A 12,028-nucleotide genomic window follows, 5' to 3' on the forward strand; every position below is an offset into this window, starting at 1 on the left:
ATTTTATCTTTAGTATTTATGATAGTGTCTGGCATGTAGCAGGAGCTCAATAAACGCTGAAGAGAAATGATAGTGGCCTCTCATTTGTGTCTTAGAGAGGCAGCTAATATTTTCATAATTCAGTATGAAAATAGATATTATATGTATTGTGAAGTGAAGTGAAGTCGCTCAGTCATGTCCTACCCTTTGCGACCCTATGGACTGTAGCCTACCAGGCTCCTCCATCCATGGGATTTTCCAGGCAAGAGTACTGGAGTGGGTTGCCATTTCCTTCTCCAGGGGATCTTCCTGACCCAGGGATTGAACCCAGGTCTCCCGCGTTGCAGGCAGACACTTTACCGTTTTAGCCACCAGGGAAGTTCCCTGATTATATGTATTATGTATATCAAAATAGATATTCATTGTAATGACTCTGACTTTAAAAGTTTAGGCTAAACTTACATGTATATGTAAGCATATATATATATGTGTGTGTGTAAAGATTTTTAAGCCCATATATTAATTACTTAATTTTTATTTAGAGACTCCTGGGAACAGCCTTCTTGTCTGAGTACATCAGATTTCTTGATGTGGGGAGAAAGGGCACTCGGGGGTACAATGGAATGCCACTATGAGAAGAGAAAGGACGGAGTGTCTTGTAAGGTTTGGGTTTCCTTTGAAGGAGGGTCTTGGAATCAGAGATTGGTCCTGTTGGGTTACTCTTTCAGAGGCAGGTTGGGAGAAGCAGGGATGAACTATGGATTGCACACTGTCATGAGGGAAGGAGAATTCAGCAGTGGGGTATCACTAGTTACTAATGGAAATAGTGAAGCAAAGCGGGTCGGCTGGTAGGAAAGCAGTCATTCTTAGAGGAGGTTGTTATGTCATCTTACAGCTACTGCATGACTGGGAGAAATATTTCCTGTTAATTTCCCTTCGGGGTTAATTTGTACCTGTCCTCCCAGCCTGATCAATTGGTGTTTCCACTCTTTCAGTCCTGAATAGTTTGTTCTTTGTGCACTCCTCAAATCCCCACAATCATCTTCTACAAGTGCTATTACCATCTCTATTTTATAATTGACAAGACAGGTTAAGCAAGTAACTCATTCAAGGTCCAGCCATAGCCAGGGCATAGCCTAGAAGGGGATTGTTCATCAAAAACTACTCAGGACTGAAACAGTGGAGATACCAATTGATCAGCCTGGGAGGACAGGTACAGAAGCAAAATTAACAGGAAATATTCCTCCCAAAGTCATTGTTTCCAATAAGCACTGCTCTAAACTTAATAGTCATGGGAATGTACAAGGAAAGCCTCAGGAGTGCCCTGGCTTTCTTTTCGGTTCTCTATTACCATACCTCAATGTGTGCATCTTTCTTACAAGGAAACTATAAATGCAAGAGAGAGCCTTACACAGGAGTTTTCTTTCTTTCTTTCTTTCTTTTTTTTTTAGGAGTTTTCTATTGTTCAAATGATCACCTTCCCATAATGCAATACTTCCTAACACCGGTTTCCATCCTCGTTTTAGAAAGCAACACGTGCTCAAAATTAGAGGGAAGCCTAAAGAGGCTCCCGCTGGAGGAGTAGGACGTGTGCATGTGGGTGACTTTGCTTTGGGGGAGACATTTGCAAAGGGTCTTTGACCCAAGTATTGTGCTCACGCCTCCCTTGAACCTGGCCCCTGCATTTGGAAGAGGTGCTCATCCCCTCAGGCTGTTTAGGACCAAGGTGGCCTCAGGGGTTGGTGAAGGAAAGGTGGAGCAATGCAGGCCAGCCTGCTGCCCGAAAGCCTTCTGTTTGGTCTCCTGCGGGGTGGGAGTCCAGGTAACTTGCGTACCCATCTTTAGAGCACGAGCTGGGAGCCAAGAGCTGGGCAAAGACAGCTGCCCTCCCATCCCTGGGGGCACGTGTGCGCGTGCGCGCGCGTTGCCGTGGTAACCACGCAGCAGAAAGGCGCTGAATCACAGGCGCGCGCTATCCCAGCTCCAGCAGAAGCTGCAGCGAGGGGCGGGCGGGGACCCTCCTGGTTGCATCTTGGCTAGACCCGTGCCAATCCCGGCTGGACTGATTGGCCCCGCGCAGAGAAGCGGTGACCACAGTCGCTGTCACTGCTGGAGGTAAGAGCGCAGCAGTTGCCTCATCCTGTCTCCGGTTTGGGCAAGAGTCTCTCCTGGCCAGCAGCGCCTCGATAAAATATCCCCCTTCCCAACCCTCTGGCCGAGTAATGGGAAGAGAGGGCAGCAAGTAGGCAGGTTATGCCAAAGAAAAATAAAACCAAGACGCCCCGAGTTAGGAGGTGAGTTTCTTAAGGTTCTTCTGGCCATCTAGGAAAGGGCTTATTCTCGATTACTGCACCGATTGATTGTTTCTTAGTAGGGTGGAGTCGAGAAAATTTGCATCCTTTCCCAATCTCGTGAATTGCATTTCTTAGCCCTGTAGAATCGGTTTTCTTTAAACTTCGTTTGGTATTATTTATGTGATCTTTACTATCATTTGCTAAATTTATTTTGTCTGTGTATCTTAACCATAATTTGAAGCTAAAAACCTTTTCATGGCTTTTTCCTCCTTCCCTTTGAACTTCCTCCACAGAATGGATATTCATCACAATATTAGTAATCAAGAGCATAAACCTCGTTTGTGAGAGTCATTCTTTCCATCATTCATTCTCTTAAGTATATGGAGTGAGAAAAGAATATGATATACACACTCATCCATTTTTATTGCTAGATTTCTCATCTAAACATTTTTGTTTGTGGGTTAAATGTTAGTGTTTTTTCCAGTATTTAAATAGAAAAATTGAATGATATCTTTGGTAATAATAGAAAAAGTCAATTTCAGACAACCCCCTCAAAAGAGCAAGAAATTTTGAAGGAAGTGTTAGTGTTTATTTCTTTATTCCTGAAATGTATGTTCATTGTCCAGATGTTTCAAATTGTTTGTTACAAGAAGACCACAATCATGGAGACTCTTGAAATTATGCCAAATGTAAAATTTTATCTTCTGCTTATTATTATACATGATTTTTCATATGGACAAGGGAAACTGGAAATATCAGTTCAGCTGTAGACTTTTGTTTCATATGGAAAGCTGAATTCCTCTTTGAATTTGAAAAATTTGAAAAAGAGAAATACAAATATAATCAAGACTTTTTTAGGACCTCAGGTGATAGATTCATCACACCTTTGCCATCTAAGATGCCAATTTAGGAAATTAATTTCCTTTTAGAATAACAAAAATAATTCAGTCAAACTGACTGCAATGAAAATAGTCAAAAGAAAAAAAAAAAAAGAAAAAAGAGAGCCTCGGTAATTTTTAATTGTAAAAGAATGGATTTGCTGTTAAATTTTCTTAATTTCTTCTAGCCAAACAGAGAAGATGCATTCTCTTTAAATAAATCTGTAGAATCAAGCATGACTATTTCTGGGGCAGTGATGTAGATTGCCAGGTCAGATGGCCTGGGTTTGGTCATGGCTCTGCCGCTTAGCGGCTGTGTCACATTTGACAAATTCCTAACTTCCTCTTAGACTCAGTTTTTTCATCTGTAAAATAGGGATAATAATAGGAACAACCTAATGGAATTTCTATAAGAATGAGTTAAAGCAATACATATAAGAGCTCTTTACTTGTTGCCAGGCATGCAGTAACACTTCAGTAAAAGGTGAAAGTGAAAGTCTCTCAGCTGAGTCCGACTATCTGCGACTGTGTAGTCCGTCCGACTATCTGCGACTGTGTAGTCCGTGGAATTCTCCAGGCCAGAATACTGGAGTGGGCAGCCTTTCCCATCTCCAAGGGATCTTCCCAACCCAGGGATCGAACCCAGGTCTTGTGCATTGCAGGCAGACTCTTTGCCAGTTGAGCCACAAGGGAAGCCCACTTCAGTAAAAGTTAGTTGTTATTATTGTTCTCAACATAAGTTTTCTTTTCAAAAAATATTTTCTATGTCTTCAGAATAATTTGGCACTAAAAATAGAAATATTTTGATGTGACCAAAACTTGTTCTGATTTGTAATATTAAATCATCAGAAATGCATAAATATTTCTTTGCAGCATCTTTACAACAACAATAATAAATATAATCACAATCTTAAAGGCATGTCAATTCCAGGTAATTATATTTGATACCATAAGGAAGGAGCTTCGCTTTAATGGGCCTGGAGTAATTGGTGAGTTATTGCTCTATTTATTTTTTTAAATGTGTATTTTCAGACACTATTCATGTGAATTCCATAGTGAGAAGCTTTATTTCTGTTAAGCAGTAAATATGGTTGGACCAAAATAGCATCTATTTTTGCATCATTTGGCAGAGTCTTTTAACCATAGGTGGTTGTTTCAAAATATGTCTTAAATGACACACAGATAGATTAAAGATACGGTGTTGGACTGTAATCCCTTCCAAATAACATTGGTAGAATATGTTACTGTTGGAAAGTGGTATTATGTCTAGCCTGCTGTACATTCTTTTCCTTAAGTTCATAAAAGCAAGGGATTCTAGGAAACATCTGTTTAATTTAAGCAATGTAGCTAGAGACAGGATAATTCCAATATCAAATTTTCAAAGTTAGTTTTATTCTGTGCTAAATTTAAAGAATTATTAAGTATGGAAGGTAAATTAACTCAGTGTTGCCACCTACAAATTTTATTTTTTAAAATATTTATTTGGCTGCACCGAGTCTTGGTTGCAACATGCAAGCTCCCAGATGTGGCATGTGGGATCTAGCGCCCTGACCAGGGATAGAACCCCGGCCCGCCTGCATGCAGAGGGTGGAGTCTCAGCCATTGCACCACCAGGGAAGTCCCCACCTACAGATTTTAAATGTTAGTGTGTGTGGTATGTTTTTTCATGTGATGGGGAAGTATGGATTACTCCTCTCTAGGATAAAGATCCTGTTATTCTAAGGTTGTGATTATCAGCATACTTTACAACTTATTTTCTATGCCTCTCGTTAAAGTAAAGAATAGGATGTCTTCTGGTCAATATAACATAGTTTTCTTCCTTGAAAATGTCTCAAAAAGCACCTCTTAAGATGGCTTATCTTCAGTAAAACTGCTGTCTTTACTGGCTCTCTTATTATATTTCTACTTATCCGGAGGTTGAAATATTTTGTTAATTCAGTGTCTTCAGCCTCCTTGTCTTAAAACTATAAGACATTCAAATTCTAGTGCCAAATGCTCAACATTTTATTATCCTGTGGGAAAGACTTCTTTCCCAACACATATGTGTTTAGGAGTATGCTGCTAGCTGACTAGTCTTCACTCGTTTATATCAAAATTTCCTAACTACTCCTGTGCAGCAACTGCTCCTCCCAAATCTGGAGAAATTTTTTCTGATCTAATTTACTAGACCTCTTACTATTCTCACTTTCTTGAAACAAAGTCTTCTTCTGGTTCACAAATACGATCCTTCAGTCCCCTCCTAGGGTTACTCTAAAGCAGATATATGAACATGTCACACTTCTGCTTCAGAATCTTCAATGTCATGTCCATCAGTGGATAAATGGATGATCAAAATGTGATCCTTACAGACAGTGGAATATTATTCAGTTTGGAAAAGGAAGGAAATTGTAACCTGCTACAGCATGGATAAATCTTGAAGATATGCTAAGTGGTGTAAACCAAATACAAAAGGACAATATTGTATGATTCCACTTATTTGAAATATCTAGAACAGTGAAATTCATAGAAATAAAAAGTAGAATAGTGATTACTGGAAACTGCCAGGCGTAGTTAATGTTATGATTTAATGGGTACAAAGTTTCCATTTGGAATAATGACAAATTCTGGGGATGGTGACAATGATGGTTTCACAACATTTAATCTGTCTTTCCAGTTCTGCAGTTTCGTTTCAGGGAAAATAGGAACAGAATTATTTTCAACCTGCTCAAAACTTCTTGTACTTCCAGAATATGAAGATTTCTGTCTTTCATTGATTCCAGAAACTTCTTGGCTATTTTCTCTTTACATCTTGTTTCTTCCCAATTCTTTTAAAAAATTTTTTATTTTGTTTTGGAGTATAGCTATTTAATCCTCCCAATTGTTTTTATTCTTTCCTTTTGGAGTCATCAGAAGACGTATATTGGGCCAATTTTTTTTACTTCAGGACTTTATTCTGTCTTTTGCGTTTTCAGCTTATTTGAATTGCATTTCAGGTTATTTATTCAGTTACAGCTTCCATTTCATTGAGTTTTATTTTTTTTTTTTTATTTATTTATTTTAATTGGAGGCTCATTACTTTACAATATTGTAGTGGCTTCTGCCATACCTTGACATGGCTCCGATGACTTTAGTTCTAATTCTACAACTTCTGATTGCATCATTTAAACTATGTCTTTTAATTTTTGTCTCCTCTTTTCACTTTAATCAGCTTCACCACTTCAAACATACTTAATCTGTAGTGTCTCTTAGGTACACTTTTACTCCTGTTTCTCGATCTCATCTGTTAATATCTGCCACCTCTCCTTTGTACTGGTTTGTTCTCTAAGGTATATTACTCTTGTAATTACCGTGGTTCATTTTCAGTGGGAATTGCTTTTCTGGTGGAGTTCTATGTGCTTCATGTCCAGCACTGTCCCTCTAAACAGATTTTTGCTTTGCTTCTGCCTTGGCACTTAGCTTTGTATTAATAAAAAGTTTTGTTGTTGTTATGTATATGTATGGTCCTTGTTAAGGGGAAGTCCCCATAGAGAGGTACATCTTGGCCATCCTTCCCCTGTTTTCTTTGAGTCTTGTCATGGCATGCCTCTGACTTCTTCTAGCCCCTCTTTCTAGGATGCATTAATCCTTCTAGGCTTCTAGGCTGCAGTGGTGTTTGTGAGGCTCCTCATAATATTTTATAATGTCAGTAGATGTTCAACTACTTTCCTGCTGCATTAGTCTTTGATAATATCTGATTCCTTAATTGATCCAAATTAATTTTGTCCCTGTGTTTGAAACTAATATTGTATTTTTCCTTTCTTCTCTTTCTTTTTAAAAACTATTCCCATTAAGTTTTTTGTTTGTCTTTGGAACATTCAAGTAAATTTTCCTCCTTGTTAGAAACATATATTCATTATCATGATGGCACTTCTTAAATAGTAATTCCCATCCCACTGTTATTCCAGGTTTGTTATAGAGTAGTAGTGAGTAGTGCATGCATGCTTAGCCGTGTCTGACTTGTTGTGACCCCACGGACTGTAGCCCGCCAGACTCCTCTGTCCGTGGGATTTCCCAGGCAAAAATACTGAAGTGGGTTGCCATTTCCTCCTCCAGGGGATCTTCCAGACCAATAATTGAACCCAAGTCTCTTGTGTCTCCTGAATTGGCAGGAATATTCTTTACCACTGGAAGGGAAGCCCCATGATAGACTAAGCCCTAATAAAAAGTTATTTTAGCATATATATTTTAATAGATGATTTTTGATTTATAATGAGTTTTAGAATCTACCATGCCTCTTGCCTCTTCTTTCTTTCCCCAAATATCTTTTTGCCTGTTTGTTTTTTTGCAAATGAATTTTGTCAAGTACTTTAAAGCCATCTGTTGAGTTTTAGTTCATTTTTTGTTTCTTTGTTAACAGTATTATTATCTTTAATGTCTATTGTCTTTCTGGGTTATACAAGATTTCCCTCCCCCTGTATTTGTATCTCCTGTTATCTCTCCCAGTAGAGTTTTCTTATTGTATTTTAATAGATACTCTTTACATTTTGAGTCTTTTTGCATATTTTAATGCTTCTGGCCATGCCTAGGAATGGGATCTCTCTAATTAGTGCTCTGTCTGTATATTTGTCTGCTTTATACAGAGATGCTGTTGCTTCAGAGAACTTTGCTGATCTTCACCAGCCTGATTGTATCAACCCTCGTGCTGATATTCCCTTCACTAATTTGATGTGTCTAATGATGAGGAAACATCTTGTGTTATTCTCTTCACTGTCTCCTTAATAATCTGATTCTTAGAACATTGTTAAAAGAGCGATTTGACTTTTCTTTTTTTTTTTGGCTTATTTTCCCTCCTATTTATTGCCTGGTCTGCCCTTTGGAGCATCACAGAATCTGTTCACTTGCCATTCCACACGAATGCCCATCCTGTGTTTAAAAACCAATGCTGGATCATGTTCCCCTTAATTCTGCTTGATCGCCTAATAGGAAATCATTTTATACTGTAATTGTAAGGCATTATCTCTGTTGCCAGTAAATTCCTGGGTAATCCTGTTGGCACAGGTTTTTTTCTAGGACTAGTTTTAATTTATCCTCTTTCAGTGGAGAAATTCAGACCATAGATTACCTTACTGAAACACTGCCAAGTTTTTCCCTTCCTGGCCTGGCATCTAGTCATGTCTGGGCTTCCTCCACCACCTTACTTCCTTGGTTTGTTGGTGAAGATCTGAGGCCTTGAGACCCCTTCGTAGATGTAAGAGTAGTGGGTTGAAGCTTCTTCCACAGGTACTTTCTGAGCTGCTTAATCTTCAAGTCCACTCTCCAGGCTCAGGCAGGTCCAGGGTGAAGGAGTGTGACTCATGAAGAGTTTATCAACTGCCTTGGCAACGGCAGTGTTAAAAGTGAAAAAGATCAGGAAAAAGCAACCTTGACTCTTTTTCATTCTTTGTGTTCCTTACGCGTTGAAACTTAGAGACTTGCTTTGGAGAAACTGGAAACTAACTTCTGATTGGTGAACCACAGAATTTCAGCTAATTCAACCAGAATATTCTATATGCCTGTTGTGGATGACAGGTATCTGTCTTACCTCTCTCAGATTCTTAATGGGAACTTCAAATAATATGAAAATAGTATGTAAAACTGCCTTGGGAATAAAAGGACTATTATCAATGGCTATTATATTGTGATGGTGATGATGAATATTACAAACCATTTAAAAAACTTTCTTGTTGTTAATAGGATAAATTATTAACCTACCATATTCTACCTTCTTTCTATTTTATTCCTTTTCTTTCATAGGGAATAAATGAATAATTATTAATGCCAGAAAGTTAAATTCTAAAGGAGAACTTTTTTTTTTAAACAAAGTATAGTTGATTTACAATATTGTTAGTTTTAGGTATACAGCAAAGTGATTTGAATCTTTTCTTCCAATTCTTTTTCCACTATAGTTTGTTACAAGATATTCAAGATGGTTCCCTGTTCTATATAGTAAATCTTTGTTGTGTAAAGAACTCTTAGACCAACTAATTATAGACATGTTGATAAATATTAATAGAATTGAGGGCTTGAACAGTCTCAGAATTGATGAACAGTTTGCCTGTTTCAGAAGTTTGGTAATCATCACCTGTCTTTAGAATTCGGCGTAAAGCAGATTCACTGTGTGTTGTTGACTGACAAGACATCTAGTATCTGAATTTTAACATCGCTGAGCACCGACTGGGTTTTCCCCTACAGTGGGTGGCAGATGGTGTCTGCACTCTTCCTGGCCTTTCCTCATGCATGCTCTCTAAAGGTGATGATTTAATTTTTAGAGCGCAGGACACAGCATTTATTTAGAAAGCAGTGTTGACCCCATTAGTAAGAATTAAATTGAGGGAGAAACAAAATTGCTGAGCCAACTGAAAGCTAAGCTGTTCCCATAATTAGGGAGACTATTTAAAGCTCCAAGATGTACACTCAAGGTTACACCTTCTGAAAAAACTTCCCTTAAAGTAGGAATAGTTTCTCCAGGAATACCAATGTCTGGTGTTATTTATAATATGAGGACCCTGAGACAGTGTGTCCATTTCCAGAAGTTCAGAAGAGATGGTTTATTCTAGAAATCAGTACCTAAGTAAATATAACTTCTCTTTACCTTTTCTTTCTTCTCACATACAACCTTTCACTGTCCACCTGTCCTTTGAATTGTTCTCTTGACTGTTTTATCCAGTTACTTCCAGGAAATTACCATGTTCCTCTCCACTCACTTTGACTCCTTGACTGCAAGATGCTCAGATGGTAACCCATGGCCTCCAGTCACCCCTGTGAATAAAGACTGCCTCAGCGAAGACAGCTTTTGTCACAGTAGTGACTGATGAAGCTTGGATGCTCAGATGGTATAAGAATAATATCACAAAGAGAGCACCTCCAGCAGCTCCCAAAGGCTAAGTCGAAATAGCAAAATACAGCTTATCTTGTTTGAGTTCACTGGCTCTGAAAAGTAAGCGTTTACCAGCCTACTTTTGTTAGCCAGTTAACTGCAAACAGGACCAACTATAAACGCAGCCTGTTCCCGAATAGCCCGCAGGAAAATGCTGTCCAGAAGATCCGTTGAGGTCTTTGAAATGAGGCCCCATTTGAGCTGTTTTCATTTCCCTCGGGCAGACATGCTAGAGCTTGTTTTCTTTCTGAGCCTGTAGAAGCATTTCACTGCGGCATTATTGATAAAGGCCAAATACCAGAAACAACCAATCATCCAGCAATAGGGAAATGGCAGCCCACTGCAGTATTCTTGCCTGAAGAATTCCATGGACAGAGGAGCCTGGTCGGCTACAGTCTATGGGGGTCCCAAAGAGTCGGACACGACTGAGCCACTAACATTTTCACTTTCACAAGGAAATGGTGAAGTCAGTTATAAGAATCACCTCCATGGGATATTGCAAAATAACAGAAAAGAATAATGAGTAAGAAAGTTGCAGTGAGGGATAATGAGGGATAGAATGTGAAATGAAAGTGAGAACTATATTTCACTAAGAGAATAGCTTTGGTGAAGTACATGTATACATACTGAATAAATGGAAGGAGAGCCTGGAAAGAGAAAATAGCCATTCATTAGTATAATTTGATCGTAATATTTTTAGTGTACGTTTTGGTCATCATAGTTACAAAACGAGTTATTTCATTCACTCAGCCTCCATCCGGGCAGTGTGCCAGAGGTTGGAGACACAGACGACAGCTAATAAAAGGCAGTTCTCCTGGGCTTTTGTAATATATCATTTTAAAAAACAAACTTTTCCCTTTGATCAGAAATGTTAGCACAGAAAAAGTGGCAGCCGCGGAGGAACAGCAGTTTCATCACGAAGTTGATCTTTCATAGCTCCTTCTGGCTTTTCGTGTCAGAAACTAGCAGCAGCCATAGTGAACCATCACCATGCAATGTCTGTAACTTCTGGCCACAATGTATCACGGTCTGGATTGGAATACCCTAAAGTCCTTCACCATTCATCCTACCTTGGTTCTAACTTGACTGGTTTCCTTTGGGCAGAGATGAAAAAAAATCCCCAGTGTGTGAAGACCTGAGTTATCCTTTCTTCTCCCTGTAAAATGGTTGGCTTTTTTTTTTTTTGGTCCACCCTTAAACTTAGAAAATGCTGTCTGTTTTAGGTACTCTGTGGGGTCAGTAATGGGACAAAGTGGGAACATTTCAGAAAGCCCTTCTGTCGAAAAGGACAAAGGATGGTGGTGTGTGTTGCATTGTGTCTCCCCAAAAGATAAGGTGAAGTCCCAGATCCTGGTGCCTGTGAATGTGACATTATTGGAATTAGGGTTTTCACAGATGTACTTGAGCTAAGATGAGACCATTAATCCAGTATGACTAGTGTCCTTGTTAGCAGAGAGAAATTTGGACACAGAGGCAGCCTAGGAGAGCATCATTTGACAACAGATGCAGACTGGAGTGATGTAGTTGCACGCCTGGGAATATCAGTGACAGAGGCAAAAAGGGATTTGCCCCAGGGTCTCGGAGGGGCTGTGACAGCTTGATTTCAGACCTCTGGCCTCTAGGATTGTGAACGAATAAATTGCTACTGTTTTAAACCACCTAGTTTGCTGTGCTTTATAACAGCACCCCCAGGAAACTAACACAGATGTGAAAAGTAAATAACCACTTTGCTGATCACCCGATGGGAGCGTAGAAATAGACAAGGCATTATGGACCTGGTCAGGCTTTTAAACCCCTACAGGACGATGATGCTTCAGAACTTTTGTCTGATTCAAACACAACATATTCAAACAATTTAAAGAGAACTTCCAGGCTAGAAAACAGGAACATGTAAGGTTACTCAGAAAACTTTTTTGCATTGAAAGCCAATGACTTTAAAAGTGGGAAAATCTCCCTCCAGCCTGGGTAGGTAGGGGCTCCCCAGGTAGCCATGGGGAGGAGAG

General features: G+C 39.2%; 1 protein-coding gene across 4 annotated transcripts in view; it reads left to right on the forward strand.

The window, feature by feature from the left end:
* Nucleotides 1–1,939: 1,939 nt before the first annotated feature.
* KIAA0319 (KIAA0319 ortholog) overlaps nt 1,940–12,028 on the forward strand; it is a 71,251-nt gene continuing 61,162 nt past the window's right edge. For 3 of the 4 annotated variants that reach the window (XM_043908382.1, XM_043908385.1, XM_043908384.1), the window contains exon 1: nt 1,940–2,094. The gene's annotated coding sequence lies outside the window, so the exon portion shown is untranslated. Of the gene's footprint in view, nt 2,095–4,082; nt 4,141–12,028 lie in introns of all 4 variants that reach the window. The other variant, XM_043908383.1, reaches the window with a different exon arrangement.

The sequence above is a fragment of the Cervus elaphus genome, chromosome 7 (genome assembly GCF_910594005.1).
Source record: "Cervus elaphus chromosome 7, mCerEla1.1, whole genome shotgun sequence".
Taxonomy (NCBI): Eukaryota; Metazoa; Chordata; class Mammalia; order Artiodactyla; family Cervidae; genus Cervus; species Cervus elaphus.